Source organism: Gorilla gorilla, chromosome 2 (genome assembly GCF_029281585.2).
Source record: "Gorilla gorilla gorilla isolate KB3781 chromosome 2, NHGRI_mGorGor1-v2.1_pri, whole genome shotgun sequence".
NCBI classification, from domain to species: Eukaryota; Metazoa; Chordata; class Mammalia; order Primates; family Hominidae; genus Gorilla; species Gorilla gorilla.
In genome coordinates this window covers 163,432,609-163,455,140 of record NC_086017.1, presented here as the reverse complement: position 1 = coordinate 163,455,140, position 22,532 = coordinate 163,432,609, and the positions used below count along the sequence as shown (strand labels likewise).

The 22,532-nt window shown below is 36.4% G+C and overlaps 1 protein-coding gene across 19 annotated transcripts in view; it reads right to left on the bottom strand.

Moving 5' to 3' along the window:
* MBNL1 (muscleblind like splicing regulator 1) overlaps positions 1-18,455 on the bottom strand; it is a 202,547-nt gene extending 184,092 nt beyond the window's left edge. For 5 of the 19 annotated variants that reach the window (XR_010132981.1, XM_019024082.4, XM_055382055.2 and 2 more), the window contains exon 1: positions 17,760-18,217. The gene's annotated coding sequence lies outside the window, so the exon portion shown is untranslated. Of the gene's footprint in view, positions 1-17,061 lie in introns of all 19 variants that reach the window. The other 14 variants (XM_055382057.2, XM_019024087.4, XM_055382063.2 and 11 more) reach the window with 10 other exon arrangements.
* Positions 18,456-22,532: the final 4,077 nt, after the last annotated feature.

Below are 22,532 nucleotides of genomic sequence, written 5' to 3'. Positions count from 1 at the left end.
GCATCCCAAAGTGCTGGGATTACAGGCATGAGCCACCACGCCTGGCCACCATATACAACTATTAATCATGCCTCAAACCATTTATGTTTTAGTTCTGCCCAGCAGTTCACTACAACTTAGCATGCAAAAGCTACTTCACTGGTAAAAAAACTCCCTCACAACATTTAAAGGAATACATTGGACAAATTAAAAGAGCAATCATGTAGCAATCTCAAAACTTTCCATACTTTCCTATCTTATGTCTAATGAACTATCATATAAAATCACACACAAATAAAATGCTTTACAGATTGTGATATTTAGGTTCCTTATTTATTGCTTATAATAAGAACAATTTATAACAATAAAATTATTTTGCAAAAAAGATAATAAACAAGGAACCTATTCAACCTATAAAATATAATTAAATATTTATATTATAAATATAATATAAATATTTATATTATAAATATAATATAAATATTTATATTATAAATAAAATATAAATATTTATATTATAAATAAAATATAAATATTTATATTATAAATAAAATATAAATATGTATATTATAAATAAAATATAATTAAATATTTATATTATAAATAAAATATAAAATAAGGATTAATGTGTGTATGTGTGTGCCCCCAAAGAATAAGGAAAAACATTTACATTGGATTTAGTCAAATCGTTTTCTTCATATACAACAAAAACCTAGTCCTTGGAATTTAAATTAAAATAAAACCTCTGTGTTAAAGTTAATGGGGGAAAAAGAACCACTTTTATCCTGGATAAAACTAAAAATGTATGCTCCTTCATTACATAATGCCCCTTAAAAAGATTAATTTTTGAAAAGTTGGCTTGTGCTACATTCTATACATGTACTGAGCTTTCTTTCTGGCTTATACATAAAATCTGCAAGGTGTTCATTTGGTTCTTTAATTTAAAAAAAAAAAGTTTCAGGATGGACACAGTGGCTCATACCTATAATCGCAGCACTTTGAGAGACCAAGGCGGGAGTACTGCTTGAGCCCAAGAGTTCGAGACCAGCCTGAACAACACAGTGAGACCTCCGTCTCTACAGAAAATACAAAAATTAGCCAGGCATGGTGGTGCATGCCTGCAGTACAAGCTACTTGGGAGGCTGAGGTAGGAGGATTGTTCGAGCCCGGGAGGCCACAGTAAGATGAGATCATGCCACTGCACTCCAGCCTGGGCAACAGAGGGAGACCCTGTCTCAAAAAAAAAAAAAAAAAAAATTGAAAAAAAAAGTTTCCACTGAAGAAGCCAAGCACAGAAATTTACTTTCCCAACAACTTATACATTCTATTATTCAAAAATAGCAAATAATATTTTATATGTTGACATACAATTTATTTTCATCCTAATTACTATTTGTTCCTCACAACTCTAAGAGATGGTTGGTTATATTATTTTGCTCATTTGTGAACAAATAAATTGAGGCGAGGCTTGCATGGTTAAGTGACTGACCCATTAAAATCCCTATGCTAAATAAATGGAAGAACCAGAACTCCAAATCAGCTCTTCTGATTTCAAATGTAAGACTTCATTCACGATACATGCTAGCAATTTAATACCAAACTTGGTAGAAATGACAATGACTACTAATATATACAACAGAAGCCAAAAGAAGGGAGAGAGATAGGGGGTGAGTGGGATTTATTGGAGGTACCACTACTGCATTGCTTGTGGTTAGCTCAGAGTGAGGTGTGTGTAAGTGAAGGAGAAACCCCTGAATATTGATTCTAGAGAAGATAAGATGGTCTCTTTTACAGAGCTGAGAACGCATGCTATTGCTCTTTTATGTCCACGGGGTAGACACTAAACATTAATAATGTATACCTGGAGACAAGAAAATTCTACACTTCAGACACAAATGTCATCTCAATTAAGATTGTTAATCAATTTTGAATAGATTATGAAGTTCTAGATACTCGGTAGCTGATTTTGAAAGATTAATTGTCAAGGAAGTGGTCTTTGAGCATGATTTTTTTAAATTTATTCATCAGCCCTCCGAGCAACAGGAGCCTACATTTTCTTCAGAGCTTTTCTTAGAGAAGCTTAAAATATGTCTGCAGAAAACTTCCACGTAGGTAAAATGCAATGCCGCTTTAAAAGTATAAAACTGATGTATGCTGACTATGCACACAGTAAGACTGATCTAGATAAACTACTAAAACAGTATTTGAAGAGCAATGAAGGAGAGAGAATACTGTCTGAAACATTTCAAAGCCATATAGTCAGGCCAATTTTTTATCAGGGTGGTGCAAAAGTAATTTCAGTTTTTGCAATCTTTTTTTAAAACTGCAATTACTTTTGCACCAACCTAATTAACAGCTGATAAAACCATTAAAAATCTGTCAGAAAGAAAGCACTGAGGGTTTGAAATGACATAAATGATTTTTTTCTTTTACATGTACTAAAGCTGTTCTCTATTAATATTGGTTACTTTTTGGCACAGAGAAATCACAAATATTAAGCTGACTTATAAAAAGAAAACCCAAAGTCAAAACAATTAAAAAAATTATAATCTTGGTTCTGCTGTCTCAAAATATTTCCTTTGAGAAAAATCACAGGAGTGTGTTTCTCTAATTGTGCTTCTTTTTTTAGGTTTTCTTTCTTTGTTCCCTACTATCCTAGGAAAAGAAATGTTTTCCTTCAAGAAATTCAAATACATTCAACAGTAACTTTATTAAATGAATATATTCATTAACAATATATAATACACATAAAATATGTGTATTGATTATATTAACTGTGTATTGACCACCTTTTATATGTAGCCTAGATATAGCGAGAATACTTGGATCCAGCCTTTAAGAATTTGATGCTTAATTAAAGGTATAAAATAAACACACAAATAACTATATATAAAAAAGGAAGCAAGAAGTACACAGTAGAGGTAACAAGAAAGCTTGGTAAGTTAAAGAGAGAGGTCAAGGGTAGTTTCAAAAGGGATAAGAAATGGAAGGTTGGTCTGGAAGGACAAGTTTCATTTGGTTAGAGACAAAAAGGAGTAGAAATCCTCCAAACTGTAGAAATCCAGACAGTAATGGCAGGGATGTGAGAAAGCACTGCATATGAACACTGGAAGAACTGGTCTGTATGGAACACCTGTATGTAACGGGGCTGGCAGAAGATGACCCTGGAACTTTGGCCTGAAGCCAAATCAGTAAGGGCCTTAAAGGCAGGCTAAAGAATTCAGCCTTCACTTTTTTAGTAATCGGAATTCACCCATTCAAGACTTCACCCAAGGGCAGAGTCAGTATATTTAACTAAACACCCAAAGGGCTAAGAATAAGACAGTATATGGGATCTGAAGAAATCTTATTAAATAAACTCAGGACTTTTTCACTTCCTAAAGCTTCTGCTTCAGTTGCCAGGAAGCTGAGAGATAAATTTAGTGCTCAATTTCATCTTAAGTACTTGTTTCATTTCTTTGCCTTCTAATTGATTAAAAACAACACCACCACCACCACCAACAGTCCTATCTGATGTGCACTTTACTTTTGTAAGCTTGATGGGGTATATATCACACGTAAATAAAATTAAAGTAACATTTGTCTTGATACCAGGGAAAGTTGTAGATGCAACACTTAGGTTTCAGAAGAGAGAAGGTAATTTATAATTTCCCCACCAAGTAAAGCTCATTCCCCAATAAACATTACAATGAAAGATGGCTGCATTGAATTAAAAAACTCAGTTACTGCAGTTGGTGATTGCTCTAAAATCTACAAGCACTGGGTTCAGCAACCTATCTTCCTGCCTGGCTGTCCAGTTTGACCTTCCATGTGAATCTGTGCTCCTACCATGATGCCAAAATGACCTTCTGAAACTTACAAGGCTTCCAAAGCTGCAGATATTTTCAGCTGTATCAGCCCTGGCTGTCACAGCATTCTGCATAGTGAGTGGCAAAACTGGAGCCTCCTGTACTGGCCTGACCTTTTAAACTCACAATATTTTGCTGCTGCTCAAAATGAGTTTTCTCTTCCCGTATTATTTTGTGATGCTATTTCTCTTGTTTAATTGTAAAGCATTGATTCTAAGCATAAAATGGCACTTTTCTTTACATGAAAATAAAATCCTTCCTTCATGCATAGGAAATCTAACATTGGTAGATGCTGTAAAATAAATATTTGGGCACCTATAAATAATTTTTTTTAATTATTGAAAATCTTGTGGCAACAAAACCTAATAAAATGTCACGATTTCTGCAATGGCCAATTTGAAAATTGAGAGATGTCTAAATTTTATAACTGTTTACTATCTATGTTTACCATTATGTATTCAATATCTAGCACAGTGCCTAGAATATTAAAAATTCAAATTAATATTAGGTGAATGTAACAGAATCTGCATGTTTAATATATTTCATTTACCATAATACTATTCAACTGAAATACAGGTGCTTAATTTTCTTGCCAAAAAATTAGTATATTAGCATGGAATCTTTAATCTGAATACACACACACACACGTCCCTAAGAATTCTTGGTACTTAAAGGTAAAATCATTTTCAAATCCATTGGTATCAGGTCACTGACAAGCTGAAAACTGTTACATGAATAAGTTAAAACTTTAAATTTGCATAGGTATATTAAAATACCTTTATTTTGTTTCTATTTAGGGTCTGTGGATACTATATTTTCACAAGCCCACACTTGTATTCAATACAGGGAACCACAAAATGGTATCAATATTTCAGAGCAAATTTGTCAACTAACTCATCAGTTGGAGAATGGATCCCTTAGCTTCATACATTTATTCTATTTCATTTTTAGCTACAACTTGTGTACTACTTCACAATCATTTATGGAATATATATAGACACATAGGGATATGACACAAAAACATGCACACATACACACATGGACATGCTCTAATTACTGGGGATTTGGGGGAAAGTGAGAAAAGTTTATCGGAAATCTCCAAGTGAATGTAGAGCTATTAAATTTTCAATGATATGTTTGTCTATTTTAATGTTGGCAACAGATTTCTATGTTTTAGTGATGAAAAAATGAATTGAATTACCCTAATATCTTCAATAATGCAGCTGAATAGATTACAAGAGCATTTGAAACTCTTTTGGGGCTCAAGGCACTTCTTAAAAGGTGCCATTCAGCAAAGCCATCCAACAGAGCAATTGACAGAGTGCTATGTCACTCAGAAGCGACATCAGAAACTTCACAGGTGGTAATGATTTTGAGTCTAAAAGTAGATTTTGCTGATCTTGGCGAGTGCTGGGGCAGAGGGTATTAGGTGTGAGTAGAACTAATACTGAGCAAACGACACAGGCAGATTAGGCCATTTGATATACCCCTCCTTTCAAAGCTAGTGAAACTTCAAAGTCCATTCCATAGTCTGCTCTTTTATGACATAATGCTTAAAAAAAACCTCTTCCACATCTTATCTTCTTCACTGAGTCTTTCCAGAATTAACTTGGAGTAGGTCCCAAATCTACATGCAATGAGTATTTGTGTGCCTAATTCATACCATACTGATGGAAATAAACAAGCAGAAAAACAGCAAAACTCCTGGGTTGAGATCTCAGCTCTCACAGTAGTACCTTATCATATGACCCTTGAGCAAATCCCCTAACCTTAATCTTTCCAAGCCTCAATCTTCTCACTTGGGAGCCAGAAAGATAGCAATGCCTGAATCACACAGAATTGTGTAAGAGCTATGGGATCACACATGTAAAATAATAAGTTCCTACGAAGAAAGTAGCTATTTTAATAATTATTAGAATGGCTAAAGCTCGAGTCTTTTGTTGTTTTGCTTTTATTATTTCACTTATGAATGGACCTTTTTCTATAGGCCATAAACTTCAGAAAATCAGAAACCATATTCCTAATTTGTCTTAAAAATTTCAATTAAAATCTTATAGTAAAACTTTATATGTAATGGGCTTTAAACAAATATTTATGAATAAAAATGAATAATAATAAGCAATAAAATCCTGAATTTTCTATCCTAGAATGCAGATTAAATCTTGAAAACAAGTAACAACATGTCACAGCTGAATGGGGTCTTATAGAAGAATATGCACAGTTGCACTTTCACCATTTTAAAGTCTGGAAGCTGGCCTACAAAATACAGCTTTATTTCCTGTGCAGAAAGAAAAGCTGGAGGAAAAAGAGAATCACGTGCATATTTAAAATTCTCTGTCATTAATGTTAAATACAACACACCTCTCTCTAACTGATTTTTCTTTTCTGTTAACATAAACGTTGTAGGCACTGAAACTTGGTTACCAGTCCTGAGTGTTTTAACCTGCTTCCAATCAAGAATTTAGCATGAGGAAGATTCAGATGAACTGTATGTGCCCACCTTTCTCCAAAACTGCCAGCATCAGAAATAAATTAATTTCTTCTGTCTAGTCCAGGATGATACTATGCTGGCATCACACTTATTTACCAAATACTTGAACAGAAAAACTAAATGGTTTACATACCGAATCACATCATTTTAATAAATTATGAGTTGATTTTTTCTCTTCTCCAATATATACAAAGTATCTAAAGAGTTAACCTGTCTACCGAATGGTTTTAGGCAAATTCCACACTCTGCCCACAAACAGCCTATTCTTGGCTTCTTTGTGCCCACTTTGTTTTGCCCGTCCGTTATTTGTGAATATTTCTATCACTATAGTGGAAATTACTTTGAGAACAGGCACATCTTACCTCTTTTTCCTCCAAAGGGTATATAGCATGATACGTGGCACAATGGCACTGCACTCAATATTTGCTAAATAAGGATGCTTTCTTTTGCAGCCAAAAGCAAAGACTTTCATTTTATATAAATAAATTTTTCTCTAAAAACACATAATCACATAATTTTATTTGCTATATGTTCTAAATGGCTCTATGAAGAGAGGAATTTGTTAGCAAAGTGACAGGTCTCCAACAGCACAACTCTACAATTAACAGCTTATCTTTTAAAGTCACAGGCTACATCACATGTAAAGTTACAGAGAGCAGAGACTGATGTATAAATTAGATGATGTAACATAAAAGCATAAAATAATCAAACAACCATGATCTATAAACTTTTGCCCCTATCATCTCTTGGTGAAAATTTTATAGCCTCATACTATTGGTGAGAAAGTACATTGTCTTCAAACTTCACAAGCCTCCTCTGAGGGAATCCCAAATGGGTCTACCTACTGCCAAATGCACTGTTACAACATCATGATACTGCAACTCCATACCATATCTACTGAAGATGGGGGGTCTAGTTTGTTTTATTTTTGTTTTTACAAATCCAAGAAACAGAGTATAAGCATTTGTCAAACTATACGCTATTTGTAACCCATCATCAAAGCAAAAAGATGAAAATACATTTGACAGCCTTTTAAATAAAATTTCTATCTTCTTGACTTATGTCAGTTGTTGTATGGGTCAAGTTTTAAAATTACTATGTCATAAACATGCCACACTCATTCCCAACAGAATCATGGGATGGGGAGGGATGGGGCTGGGGAATGCTGGTTTTGAAGTATGAAAAGACCTGGCTTCTGTTCAGTTCGGCTGATCACCAGCTATGTGGATTTAGGCAAATAAGATAATTTCTCTAAGTCTGTGTCCTCTAAGAGGATGATGATTCCTGACTCACCGGCTCAATTCATTCATTGTCTACTGTCACTACCAGGTTGTCTATCTTCACTCAACGTTTTTCCAAAAACAACATAAGCTGGCAAGGCCTCACATAGAAAAGACGCTGCTCAAATATGGTAGCTTTCATCACTACTTCCACCTTATTCTTACTATGTCACTCCATATTCCGAAAAGAGTGCTTAATCTTTGGGCCTATGACACATGCCCCCTCTTCCCCACAGCATTCCCTGGCCATTCAGTTCCACAAAAACTTCCTTCTTTGAATTTCCTTCCCTCTTTCAGTTTCCTCCTTTGGTACTAACTTGTATAGTGCCTTGCATTGTTAAGTTTTCAAGTCTTTCTCCTCAACCCAATTGTATGTCAAAGAAGGAAAGACACTATGTAATTATACTTTCGATCCCCCTCTTGTGACCTACTACAATCCTTTGACTTTAAACGTGCTCAGAATATGTTTGTTAACTGATTATTTAGCAAAACACAAAAGATGAATTGATTCCTCTATGACCTGATTGTTAACATGGCAAAGTAATGTTTTAAGGGAAAAGACCTCAGCACTTAGTAAACTTTAATCAACTACAGAGGAACAGGCATAATACTATTCTTCCTAAATTAATTGCTCCCAATAAAATATTTACTTTTAAAATCTCAGTCCTCAAAACTATATCGCTCTGAGAAAGTCATTTCCCGTAGGCAATTTTCAGCAAATGTGGTCCCCCAGAAAGCATTATGCAGAATTCTACTTGAGTATATTTTTTCTAAAGTCTTTCCTATTGAAGGAAAAAATATGTATTTTTCTATTGTTAGGCACTTCTCAAATTATTTTTTGGAAAGGTCATGCAATGCTTCAGAGAGACTACTCCCGGATCAAAGATTTTCTTGTATCCTCCGTTGTTCACGTTTGCTATGCTTATCAAACCTCTTAAAAGTCTTTTGGAAGAGGTACCTAAGACCAAATGCCTTATCTGAAGGCCACTAGGTAGACAATGCAGTTTTCCCTGAATGTTACAGCAGTGAAGTTCAAATAATGGCTCAAAATACTTTAGAATAAATTTGTCTAATTAAAATTAGCCCAATGACAGAATAATAAAGAAGGCAAAGAATATCCAATACTACTTAATCTTAGTTACTTAAAAATTAGCATTTTCTAAGCATTATCTTAATGACATAGCTAAATAGATTTTCACCATACTGTATAGCACAAGGCAAAAACTAGATAGGAAAAAAAGTCTAATAATAGAAAAAGGCATGTAGTAAGTGTGACTTTCACATAATACTAACAAAGGCAAAATAAAATACTGTCAACATTATTCTCTAGTTTATAGAAACATGCTATATTTAAAGACATAAATAGTGTAATTTCTGTATTATTTTTATGGACACAGGCAATCTAAATAACTAATAAGTTGTAAATATTTATAAATAGAATATTTTTCTTGAAAACTGTCTTTATTTCATGGGAATTTTTCTCTGTATATTAAATAAAACATAATCTATCAACGTTCTGACATTTTCTGTTTAAACTATTTTAAACCATTTATTTGTAAAAAGCTTGTAAGATCCTCAAACTAAAAAGACATGTAAGTATTCCAATAAAGCTTTCTACTCTATTTGAAATATAACTATCCTCCTACTCCAGATGACCATTAACCAAAAGCAACTGTTTATTGATTGCTGTATGTAAATCATTCTGTTTATAATAGTGACTGATAATTAAGGATTTTTAGTTCCAGGAAGAAGAATGCCCTGGTTATACTGATACCTTCCCTAAAATAGCAAGGTCTGAGAAGTATAAATGTCAGCCACATTGAGCACATTGCAAACTTGTTTTATCATGTATCTATCTGCCACCTTGTTTATCACTAAGGATAGGTTACACAGGCATTCTGAGCATGGACTTTAATAAGAGAGGAGAACTGCCTGGTTGACATTGAGACATTTCTCAGCAAATAACAAAATAGGCCTAACGTTGAAATTATGTTTACTTTAAAATTACCAATTTGGGACAAAGAATTTGGTGACCTTTAGATCACCATCCAGTGCTTTAAAAGAGCTTAGCACAGAAATGAAATGTTTTAAGAAATTAACATGTATCTTCTACTCAAGTTATAATCCCTGATAAAATACAATTTTAAATGTTTTTCACTTACTGATATTTTATATAATTCTTAAATAAGGAATTTTTGATTGATTAAAAGTTTTTTAAATTCTTGCTGTATTTTTAAAATAATTGTTAATACCCCATTGCCTTTAATATCCACATCCAGTCAGCTGGTACATCCTATGCAGCCTAACCTTATCACATTTCTCTCAGCATACATGTCCTCCTTTTCACTCTAGGGCCACTCCCCTCATCTAGTCCCTCATCTCTGTTCTGTATAACCACAATCTCTACTTCATTCTATATGTGTCCTATACTTCCCCTATAAAATGTCACCAAAACACAACTTCTGTAAGGTTACTACCCTAAACACCAAGTGTCTGTTTATGTTCCACACTACGTATTATTAAACTTACTACCTGGTCATCAATGACCTCAAAAGTGTAGCACCAATCTCCCTTGAACACCTGATTCCTCATTTCTTCCTATCCTATTAATGCTTCCCACCCCTCACCCCAGGCCTTTTCTCTCTATCCTCTTACTTTCTGCCCATTCTTCTGGAATCTCTTCAAATGATGTAGAAAGTACAAGTCTTTTAAAGTATTCCAAACGTTTATGTTCTCAAGCTCCTATCAGCATCCAAAATAAGTATTTTTAAAATCTGTTTTTATTCTTTTACACAGGAGCATGGATTCTAAAACTGGGCTACCTTGGTTCAACTCCTTATTGTGCTACTTATTAATTAAGTACCTTTGCACAATTAATTGGACTTGTCTGTGCCTCAGTTCCCCTATCTGTAAAATCAGAATATTAATAGTACCTATATCATAGGGTTGTTCTGAGGAATAAATGAATTAATTATAAACCTTAGCTTAGCACATAGAAAGTATTCAAAGATGTTAGTAATCATAATTACAGCTATATTCTCATCGCTATTCTTTATATATAATCAGTGGAGGCAAGACAAGAAAAATTGGTTAAAAACATGAACATTGGAATAATAAAAATGACAAGCCTCATATCTCCGCAAATGAAAAAATTGTTCTAGTCATGATCTTTAAGGTAAAAGTCTTATTAGTTTACGGCTACTTTACAGTAGAAAAGATTAAATGAGATACCTTATTTAAAAGTATACAGCAAGTGGCAACTTCTACTATTTTCATAAATATTTACACCTTTATAATGTCACAGATTTAGAAACTAGGGCATGAAAAGAGTAAATGGTTTTTCCCCAATCTATTGTTTCTTTCAAGAAATAAACAAAAAAACTTAGTTACTTCAAAATAAGCATATTAATAATAATATTGATATCACTTCTTACATTTACAAAGGAGTTCCACTTTTAGAAACCTCATGTATCCTCTAATGAGGTCTGTTTTTGTTTTTCTACCTGCCTGGTATAAACATTAGACTTTTTTTTTTTTTTTTTTTTTGAGACAAGAGTCTTGCTCTGTTGCCAGACTGGAGTGCAGTGGCATGATCTCAGCTCACTGCAACCTCCGCCTCTGGAGTTCAAGCAATCCCCCTGCCTCAGCTCCCAAGTAGCTGGGATTACAGGCATGCGCCACCATGCCCAGCTAATTTTTTGTATTTTAGTAGATACGGGGTTTCACCATGTTGGCCAAGACGGCCTCAATCTCCTGACCTCGTGATCTGCCTACCTCGGCCTCCCAAAGTGCTGGGATTACAGGTGTGAGCCACCGCACACAGCCAAACATTAGACTTTCAAACCAAATTTAGATATAGTGTTTATAAGAACTCGTGGTGTATCTCTTCAGAAGCTGGCATCTTGAAACCAAGATCTGGTAAACAGAAACATCAGTAAGGGGGCCTTTGATAGGGGAATACTGAATTGCAAGCCTAGTCAGTGGCATAAAGCTTTTCTCATCAATTTCTTACCCACAGAAAGCCCTATGTCCTCCAACTCTTTGTATCTGTCACTTAGCTTGACCACCCTCCTGCTTTCTTTCTACTAGAAGAGTTATCCGTCCACAAAGAGTGCTAAAATGTCACTGTTGTAATCAAACAACACAGAAACAAATAAAATGCTAATGTGTCACTTTTACTGTCATCAACAAATGCTGATAAATTATTGGATATCAGATTGAAATTTTTGGATACAATAAGCTGAAAATGGGCTGTAAATTCTAATACTGAGACAAGTTAAGAAAATATCTTTGATAATATTCTAAATACGAATATGAACTGCTTAAGTCCTCATCTTGAATCCTTTATATTTAGCATAGTACAAGCATATGACCATGGATTGACTATTAAACTGTAGTACCAACAGTTTGTAACTATTTAGTGGCTGCAACAGCTGATATTTCATGGTATTCAATAGTAAAACTAATGACAAAATCTATCAATAATCTAGTATAGGACATTTGGAAACCATTATATTTCTCCTAGATAAAAGAAATAAATAAATGAATTAAAACATATATGAAAATTCGATATCTGAATGTTATCTATAAACATATGGAAAATATGGAACCATTGCTGAATAGAATACTGCGTTAACAGAATAATATTTTGCTAAGGCTGAAAAATACTGAATACCTTTTGTTCCCATTATTTATGCATTTAAGGACTGTTCCCTTTATTACATGTATGTGGGTCAAGTCAGAGTTATCTTAAGACTTTCCCTTATCTGAACTTTCATACCATGTTACCCAGCCATTGTTTATTAAATATCACTTTCTACTTTATAGTTATTTTCGAAGCTCTTATTTTCCCTACCAGATTCTTATTTTTTTGAGGACAAGGTATATCTATCTTGATTAAGTTTGGTAGATTTCACTAAGCCTAGTGTGGTATTTTTTCACAATATGTATTTATTTATAAATCAACTGTATATGATAAAATAATATTTCAAGTCAGCAACGTAATGCTTATTTCATAGAACTAAATATGTCCCCATAAATCTAGAATCTTCTTAGCTCTCTAAAACAAGTTCATTTTTAGTTAATAGCTTCTAAACTTTTAAAAGTGAAAACGTAGGAAAAAATCCAGTGTCAAATACAAATTTTTGGAAAACTACTTTGGAGAAAGACATCTCTTCATTTTGTGAATTTAGCTAAAGCAGGACTGGAATGGAGTTGACACCAGCATGGACATCATCACTGGTATTTAGATTTCATATTTACCACAATTCTTTTTAATAGTATGATATTATTTAACATTCAGGTGATTTGAATAAATTGGCATTGTCTCGGGGAAAGTTATATGCTCATGCATGCGTTACATACAAATTGTGTGTTCACACTTCACAGGAGTATGTATTTTGCATACCTTTATCAACTGTTATTCACCTCTTTTGGTATATAAAACATGCATCTCTCAGTTTCCTAAAAGAATGTCAAAAGAGATGATGGTTTTTCTTTTGGAGCATATAAGCATGATATTATTTCAGAAACATCTTCACCTTTTTGGAATAACTGGTCTCTGTGGAAAAGCAATTCTCTACTCTGTCCAATATGGCTACATTTCGTTTTGAGATTAATATTTCCTGAACTGTTTTAACAAAGGATAATCATAGTAACCTAGAGAACATAATCAAAAACAGTAGAAAAAGAACCAAATGTGTAAGACTTAATTCTCCTAACACAAATATTTCAAGATGTGTGTTACATATTTTTACAGATTTCACAGGCACATATGATGAGATGCCTCTCTAAAAACATGAATGATTATCTGAAAGAGATGTTCTGGATCTGTTATGAAAAAAACTGGTAATATGTAGAAAACTATAACCATGTATTTGCTATTTTTTTCCTCAAGGATGTATCTGTAATGCTTATATAAATGTTTATTTTTTATAATATGAAAAACACTACGTAAAAACCGATTTCTCTACCTCAAATTTAAAAATAAAAAATATGTCTAGAGACAGTTAATGCCATATGCCAATAGCTCTTCTTGAATCCTCTGCCTTGCAATCAATAATTCTCCAACCATTAGTGAATATGCTCCATGACTCATCAGAAACAATATACAAAGTTAATGGGGATCATTCTTCCCCTCACCCTCCACACACGCACTGACACTAATGGAAGCTATGCCTCATATAGTGGAAGACAGACTCAAGATGGCACCAAGCTGAGGCAACTCTTCTTGAGGCTCTATATACAAACTAGCTCCCTCCCCACAAAGAATCCACAACATCCATTTTACATTTTTTGGCATCCTTCGAGAAAATAATAGTAAGCATACTTTATATGGCTAGAAAAGAACCACATTTTTTTCAGCTTAACACTCACTGTGAATGGCAAAATGTACTTCAGTTATGAAAATATCTGAAAGGAATGTTTCCAGGACCTATGCCATTGTGCTTTGTTTACCAGTCAGATGCTTTCTCAAGAATGTGTTCAAATTATAAAGACAGTGTCTCCATGTATAGAAATTCTTCAGAGCCCATAATGTTACGGTAGAAACACATTTTCACCTTTGCTAATATTCAAAACAATACCTTCCTATCTGCAGGTAAAAATCTTTCATTTTTATGAATTCAGCAATCTTTTATTAACATTTGCTCAGGACTTTGGATATGGGTTTTTTTTTTAATTTTCTAAAGAAAGTTCTAGCAAAAGAAAACACATATTAAGTATTTGAAGATAATTGCTATTTACTAAAATCTCTATTTTAAAATAATTTTAGTGACTCGTTTATGTTTGGTAACTTCAGGACAATGATAACTACAGTGTCTCTAAAATGTTCCTAAGTAACAATCATACTCTATTTTGGCCTTTGAGAGGTGTTAAGACTCATTCTCTAATTATAAGTTTTTCTCTATTATTACTACCTCACCATCAAATCTCTAAACTAAATAGCAGCTTTGAGGAAATAAAAATAGATGTTAGGTGGTGTGTTTTCTCAAATTTTGGTTACAATGGATAAGAAAGACGAGGTATTTCTATGTATAATAAAATAAGCCAATTTTATTGTTTTGACCAGCAAAATCTTTAAGCTTTCTCCCAGAATATTGTTTTCCTGCTTTATCCTAGAACAACACTGTCCAAAATAAATACGATGTTAGCCACATTTGTTATATTTTCTAGACACCACGAAAGAGAGAGAAAGAGAGAAAAGAAACAGGTGAAGTCAATCTAGTAAGATCTTCTATTAGAACCAATATATCAAAAATTATCATTAAAACATATCATAAATATAAAAACATTAATCAGATGTTTTACTTTCTTCCCCTCATATAAAGTTTTCAAAACCCGGTAGTATTTTACACTTCTCAATCTGGACAAGACACATTTCAAGTGCTCAACAGCCACATGTGGCTACTGTACTAGACAGCACATTCTAGATTTCCAAACATATGAAGCTTTTGGCCTAAAAAACCATACACTTTAAAATCTTTCTATGTCACATTCTCTATGATCCATATGGTTGATGGGATTTTATTTTGGGCCAATCACTTCGTGAACCTATTTCACTTCTTTCCTCCACTCTTTTGACTCTCATATCTACTACCCACCCTAATGCCTTTGCATACAGAATTTTAAAAACCCAATCACCTATTCTTTTCAGCTTCTCCTAAGCAAGACCTGAGATGTTCTCTAATCCGCACATCTATCACCAAGCAGAAAGCCAGAAGGTGCAGCAAGACTATTTATTCTCTGTTTCCATAAATAGATCTATCAAATACAGGCCTAATGTATGGCAACAGTGACAAATACAAGGGCATTTTTTTTCTTATAATGAAGATAAGGCATTTTATATAATAAAGTAACACACCCTTCCTCAATGAGAAATACAATTTTCAATGAGAAATATAATTTTACTCTTTTTTTTCCCCCAGGAGAAATTTTGGGTTAGTCTGTTCTTGTTCTGGAACAAAATCCAGTGTTTCATTTCATAGGAATTCTGTGCCCAAAGGAAGAACAGAATGTTGGAATCAAAATTTAATGAATTCAACTTGGAGTCTAACTTTGCCTCAAATGTGGAAATGTAAACACAAGCAATAATATCTCAAACCATATAACACTTCAGTTTCTCTTTGGCATGACTGCGCAGAGTACCACACTTGATGTGTATCTACACACAAATTTGTTCACAGTTATATAAGGAAAAAAATTAAACTAGGCATATGTGAGGTTTTTCTGAGTCTCTTAGTAATAATGAAATCTGATTATTATGTCTTAAGTGACACTATAATTATAGATGAACAGGTTTTCTGTTGCTGACCCAACCTGTTCCTCAAAACACAAAAGGCAACTTTTGTAGTCTTCAGCAAGGAAACCCCCCATTAAACAAATAAGACTAAAAAACCTATGCCTACATTTTCAAAGAAGACCTAACAATATAATAATAATAATAAAGTAACTCCCATGCAAATACACAAAACAGATAAAAAACTAGAATATTAGCTTTTCTAAAAAAGTTGAGCCGTAGTTGTCACCAACTTTAAGAAAGCAAGATACAAGTGACAGCGATGTGCATTCTCAGGCTACAAAATAACTTATTCAGTGCCTCTATCTATAACTACATCTAAGACATTCTAAGTATTGAACTGCACATTCCTGGGACAAATTTTACAGTCGTTGAACTTTCATTTTCTCTCTGGGTGATAATATTTTATCTCAACAGCAAGGAGAAACACCAACACACTTAGGAATCCACACAGAGAGATAACTGTGGAGTGGCTCTCTTGTGCTGGTATAGAATACTTAGGTACTAAACACCCTCTGTGTATAAACAGACACTGTGTTCAAACCCAGGAGGAAGGGACACAGTGTCCACCGGTGTAATATTTCAAAGCACGCTGCAGAGGGCCCGAAAGTCTAAAAGCATTAATTATGACTTCTCTCCTAGCGTATTAATTTAAGAAACTCCTCAGAGTATATGGCAGAGTTTGCCATCCATCTGCTATGACTTGTGCCTGTGCTGGTGGGCACACAAAGTGAAGTCAGCGGCAACAACCTTTCCGGCAGCTTCTTAACTTTAATCCTGGGGAGACATACTCCACGGAAATACACCCCAGAATCCCAACAGCCGCATACTCTCCCGGCCCCAGAGAGCCTTAAGAATACAATATTACTCTGGCAGCAACACCCCTGTAGTTGTAAAGTGCTGTGCGAGGGGAAGGCATAAGCGCCACCATATACCTGCTCGTGTTACAGGCTCTGGAATCAAAGTATTCTCACATGACACATTACTACCAATAACAGATTCCGGCTCCGTTTAAAAAAAAAAAAAAAAGTGGGGGGGGGGCTACATATTTGTCCTGCTTTTGTCTAAAAACCAGAACTCAAGTACTAACTACTTTTCATTCTTTTCAACCTTTCATGAAAGCAATTCAACCAACTGCGGCTCCACCCAAAGAGCTTCTATACTTACTTTTCTTACAGTTTTTGAGTGACGCACTACAAAACGATGAAAAAAAAAAGAGAAGAAGAAGAAAAGGAGGAGGCAGCCCTCTCCTACAGGGCGTCTTCCGCCCTGTAAACTTGGCAAAAGGCAAACTGGCCTGAAATACAGCACTCTCCATATAAGGCAGCCCAGCTAAACATGTCATGCGTAATTTATGGGTAGCAAGCAGAGAATTAACCTTTGCGTGCACATATTTGGCCCAGATGAAAACCGGGCGGGATGGCAGCCCAGGGGGCAGGGATGCGGGAGCCGCCGGGAAGACCCGCGCGCCGCTCGACTCGGAGGGACTCACACCTTCCCCCGACAAAGGTCATTAAGTTGTGAGTACACTTGCACGCACCTGTTTCTCTTCTCGCCCCCCTGTTTCTCCCTGGGTCCCGCTGGGCTGCCAAGCCGTGCGCGGGCTGTGCCGTGACAGCGTCCGCAGAGCCCGCGGCAGGGAAGGGCGCAGGAGCGGCTGCGGCTCACCCTCCCGCCTTCCCCCGGGCAGGAGGTGCTGAGGGACGCGAAACCAACCACCGCGAGCGGCCCGCCCCTGCCCGGGAGAACCGCGGCCGGCGAGCACCTCCTCGCACTTCCTCCTTCAGCCACGGGCAGACCCGCCGGAGTCCGAACAATGAAGCGCGGCGGACCGGCGCGGGGAAACTGTGAAAATGGAAACTTACCTCTCACATTTTTTTTTCAGAGGCGGCCCCACTGTCGACCAAGTGCCCAAGGCATTGTGGGAGTCATGATTCCAAGATGCCCGCGACGGAAAATGGAACTTGTCAGCTCCTTGTCATGGGAGCATTGTAGGCGCCACAACTCATTCAGCTGCAGTGAAAAGACTGTTGCATGTCGCTGTGCAGCCTCTTATCGCCGAGGTCTGGCTTCCGCTGCTGCTGCGCGGCCCCTCCCCCGCCCGCCCAGCCCCACCAGGAAGCCCAGGGCGGACTCGTCGAGCTCCTAAAGCACGCGGCGGCGAGAAAAACGCTCTTCAACTTTCCGCCGGCGCCCTCCCGCGCTTCCCCGGGCCACAGGGTCGCCTGTCAACCGGACAGAGCCCGCAAGAGCGGGTCATGGGCGGTCGCCCCGCGGCGCCGAGAGCAGGAGGAAGCCGGAGCCCGCGCGGGCGCCGTGGATCCCCTCGGCCTCCCGTTGGTATCTTCCATCTCATGCGTTCAGCATTGTAACCTCGCGGCGGGCGTGCAGACCGGACGCCCTCCCGCTTCTTCTACCGACTGCTGGGCACACCAGTGGGTTCATTTTGAAAGAGGCCCTTGCACCGGGCTTTGCAAGGAAGCCGGCAAGGTTAGATTGAAGGTTAGAAGCCAATTAGACTAGAATCCTGCGATCTGGTGAGACTGCCGCCTTAAATGCACCAAACAGTTTTTGAACCTGGAGGGCTAACAGGCGGGAAAAACATCTGCAAGACTGCCACCGTGTATTTTTCTCAAGTAACAGGCTATCCACAGTTTTGGAATTCCTTAGTGAAACTGTCACACAAGCACAAACACTCACATGTCAGCTTTCCTTCTAGTTTGTAAATAATATTTGTAATTTACAGGCCACTGTATTCCCAACTTTGCACCATGTGATTTAGAGAAAGCAAAGCTCCCTCTTTAAAAATAATATGTTACTTCTGAAATACCGGGATATTCCACGGCAAGTAAGCCATATTGTCGCCAGAGCAAATAAACCGCAGCCCCATATCATAATTCACTGGGTGCTATAAGATGTAACTTGGCTTTGCTTTGAATGGAAAGAATCCTGAACGTCTGTGATGTGATGAAGTTTTGGAGACTGGGGGCAGGATTTCCTTTGAATGTAAGGAATTCAGATAACTTGTTCAAGGATGATTCTAATGAAAAACGTTTGTCCCATGTTTGTTGGGACAAAAATGCTGGATATGGTACAACATTCTTCCTGCAGGTTCGGTTTTGTTGAAGAGAGTGAGGCCAACTCGAGGTGAAGGAAAAACATCAGAAAGGTGCTAAAGTGCAGAAATATCTTCCAGAGGCACTAATAGCCGACTTGAGTTCTTGACCTTTAGCTAGATCCACAAAGCACTGAGTTAAAATTGTACAAAGATCCCTTCCAGAACAAATTAATTAATTAAATGGTGCCTCTTCCCAGCGTTAATCGTTTAAAAGGACTCAAGTACCCACACAGTTTAAGCGAACTAAAAGAACACTGACACTTTCTCAGAGAACAGGGATGGGAACTTTCTATCTGTCCATTAGTATCTACCCCAAGCTACGAAGACTTCCATTCCTCTTATTAAGCATTCAGCAACTACATTTAGTGCCTACTATGCCAGTGATGCAAGAATGGATAAGACAGTCCCTACACTCAAGGATAACACCTCTACTAGGTGAGAGACAAACCGATTAATTCTGCATAAGGGATAAGTGCTGTATGTGGGAAGCAATCCAATGAGGGCTCTGAGGATGGCAAAAGAAGGGTTCCTGGAGGATTTACATTTAACTGGTGCCTTGAAAGGTGTGTAGAAGTTGGCAAGATCAAAAGGGAGTAGAGTCCAGGTGGAGAAGAGAAAAGAGCAGGGCAGGCTGGATGGCATGGCTCACACCTGTAATCCCAGCACTTTGGGAGGCCATGGAGGGAGGATTGAGGCCAGGAGTTTGAGACCAGCCTGGGTGATATTAAAAGACCTGTCTCAAAGAAAACGAAAGGAGCAGGGTATATACAAGGGGCCTGCCAGCCTTCTCAGCCTTTCTGTGAGAAGCGAGGGTAGGGTAGTACAGGAGAGTGGCAGGAGATGACACTAAAAGTAGGTCTGTGTTGATCTAACAAGTCTCAACTTTACTGCCAAAACTAATGAACTAGGAAAGTTTAGGCAGCAAGGGCCAGAGATGGAGTCTGGACTTGTATTGCAGAAAGTTCCTGTGACGGCAGCTTGGAGGGTGAATGAGAGTGTGGGATGGAGGGGTGAATGGGTGTGGACAGACTGGAAAAATGACTCATGCAGGGAATGAGGAAGGGAGGAGCCTTGGGAGACTCTCAAATCCCTGGCTTAGCCTACTGAATTGCTTGCCACTTGCCTTTTTATTTCTTCATTTTGCCTCCCATTGTCTGTGATATTAAAGGCCTAACTTCTTAGTAGAGCAAACTTTGCATCTGCTAGCAGGTTGGTGCCCTAGCTAGCTTCCATGCCCCTCTGCTTAGAATGCCTGCGAACCACTAAGGACTAATCCTAGTGGTAGAAATTTATTTTCAATTGTTCTCAAACCCTTGTAGAATTCCAAGTTAGAACTGTGATGTTCTTTTTTCATGTGGGTTAGAAAATTTGCTGTTTGGAGGAACATGGTGAAACACAGGACTTTTGAACCTGCTTATGGTGCAAAAGGGGAAATTATATTTCTACTTCAACACTGGAGGAGGGGGGACTTCTGGGAGCAAAGGAGAAATGGAAACTGAGATGAGACATGTTTTTTACTCCATGACAGAATACAAAGAAATACAAGGATGATCCTTTAATGTTAGAAACAGTAGAATAACCATCCTGGTAAATAAAAAACAAGAGAAAAAATGTTATTTTACATTAGATACAGAAAAACAGAATGGCTAAGAAAAGTCACAAAGCAATGGTCAATCTATAACTCGAGTCCAAATAAATTGTGATATAACACTAAATTACCACTGATTTGGCCTAATTGACTATCACTGGATAACGTTATAACATGAATGATAATATTTACAATTTTAAAGCACTGTAACAAACACCAGATCATATGTTAAAACTATTCAATCATGTTGTCAGCTTTCAACTGCCAGTAGCATCCTAACCACATTTCAAACTATGGAAATTACTAAAAAATCATTATTGTAATAAAAAGTTAATAGTTCCTCATTTAGAATACCATTGATATTCCCTCAGTGCCAGGAGAGCATTATGGTTTCTCCTATTTCTGTGAAGTGTATAGTCTACAGGTTCATAAGTGAGTATATCCATGAGTATAAAAAGAAGGTCATTTATGGGTGGAGAGGGAAATTATAGAAAACAATTTCAGATGAAATAAACTACATTTTCAGATAAAGGAAAGAGTGTTCACTGCAGGTTCCTGAAATATTTCAGTCCATTCAAGTTTTCATTATACCAATGAATCTCAATAAAAATACAGTTAAGGAATATGGTTTTTATAGATAATGTCAGCTCCTTGTTTACCAATAATAAAGATAAAGATAATGGCAGCATTTATCTTTTTCAGTCCAATGGGGATATTTAAGGTACCTATGTAAGTGTGTGAGTGCCTGTGTGAATTGTGACTTACTTCTTCTGCATACCACATTCATAGCTCAATAAGCTCTCACTGCCTCTGCAATATAACTTGTCTTTCCTGACACGCACACACACATACACACTCTCACACAAACAAATCACCTAAATAAAAATTTCTCAAGGAAGTATACTCTTTTAAAATGCTATTTTTATTATACCAGGATAAAAATAATTGATTGAAAGATGGTGTCAAAACCAGGACCTAGTCTCATGTCCTGTGCTTCCTAATCAATATTTAAATATAGATGGTCAAGAGAAGATGACTCTAAAAGGCAATCAAAAGTTGCAAACATTCTTGTATGGAGAATCAAGTTTAAGTAGATGCATTAAATGTATCACATTAAACTTCACAACAAGGTTGAGGAGAGAGGTGAGACCTTCTTTTGTAGAATTCAAACTTGTTCAGATATTTGAATACATATACTTGAGAGAAAGAATTACATGAATTTAGTTTATCTTCAAGGACCTTTATATATTTCGTACAGAACACAATTTCTTTGTGCTCATTATTTAAAAATAAAAATATGTATTCTAATAGATACTATGTATATATTTGATACATAATGCAATATATTGTATGTATAACATGTATATTGCACATGAATGTGAAAATATATAAAATCAATATATTTGCTACTAAATGTTTATGAAATTTAAAGCAGTTAAATATTATGCATTTCTCAATTAAGTTATTTTACCTAAAAGTTGAATCTATATCTTCAATATCATTATTTAGGATCTGGCAATAGAGAGACAGTAAGCAAATACATTTTGAAATTAAAAGTTCAAAATCATAGAATTTTAGCATTGAATGGAATGTTAGAGAGCATCTGGCCTTGTTCCCTTGTTAAACCAGAGGAGTGCATTATATAAGGAACTTGGCACCATGGCAGAGCAGAACTGACATCAGTGTCTTCTGACTCTCTCAGGCCATTCATTTTCATTTTTTTTTTCTTAAAGACAATAAGGACAAGAAGAAGCTCTAAAATAGGCCTAACAGTTTCCCCAGTTTAATGTGAGGAGGTGCTACATGAGATTTCCAAGAGTATAGTTCTTCCTTCCTCTGTTTCTTCCTTCTTTCATTTTTTCCTTCTTTTATTGTTTCTATTTTTTCATCCTTTCTTTCTTCTTTCCATACAGAGAACACTTTTCACACAAT